This window comes from Octopus sinensis, unplaced genomic scaffold, assembly GCF_006345805.1.
Source record: "Octopus sinensis unplaced genomic scaffold, ASM634580v1 Contig00670, whole genome shotgun sequence".
Classification (NCBI taxonomy): Eukaryota; Metazoa; Mollusca; class Cephalopoda; order Octopoda; family Octopodidae; genus Octopus; species Octopus sinensis.
Window position 1 is genome coordinate 15,001 of NW_021824167.1, and position 822 is coordinate 15,822.

The window sequence follows — 822 nt, forward strand, 5'->3', positions numbered from 1 at the left end:
TGCGATGTTTTTCTCAGTTCTGCAGGTTGCAGGTCTCCCAGAACATTCGTCACTATCGACATTTTTTCGACTCATACACTCCTCTCTATACACTTTCTGCAACTTTGTGTAGGCATCTGAGCAGGGATCGCCAAGCTTTTGGCAAAATTTGATGCAGATTCATGGTCAGAGCAACGATCACGCGCTACACACGGAAGTGAGCTAAAACGTTAAAACTTAGCGTGCACGCACAGCAGAGCTCAAGGTCAATCTGTGCCAAGCGGTTTCACCCTGCGAATATATATATATATATATATATGTACACACACACACACACACACACACACACCACACACACACATAAATATATATGTGTGTGTGTGTATATCTTTGTGTCAGTATTTGGGCACAACGACTGCTTAGCAATCGGTGTTGCCGTGTTTACGTCCCCGTAACTTAGCAGTTCGGTAAAAGAGACCGATAAAAGAAGTACCAAACTTAAAAAGAAAAGAATACTGGGCGTGGGGGGTTTGATTCGTTCGACAAAAATTCTTCAAGGTGATGCCCCAACATGGCCACAATCAATGACAGAAGCAAGTAAAAGATAAAAGATATTACCAGGGACCGCCGACTTGGCAATCCACCCCGCTGTCTGCGGACTGTCCCTCTTCCCTGTTTCTAATTATTTCATTGTTTCATTGATAGCTATATGAAACTTTCTTTCTATCTTCTCCTCTCCCTCCTTTTCCACCTCCCTCTCTATCTCCTTCGTCTTCTTCTTCTGCCACTCACAACTCGACTATTCACAACTTGATTAATCACATCTTTAAAACATCATCAACA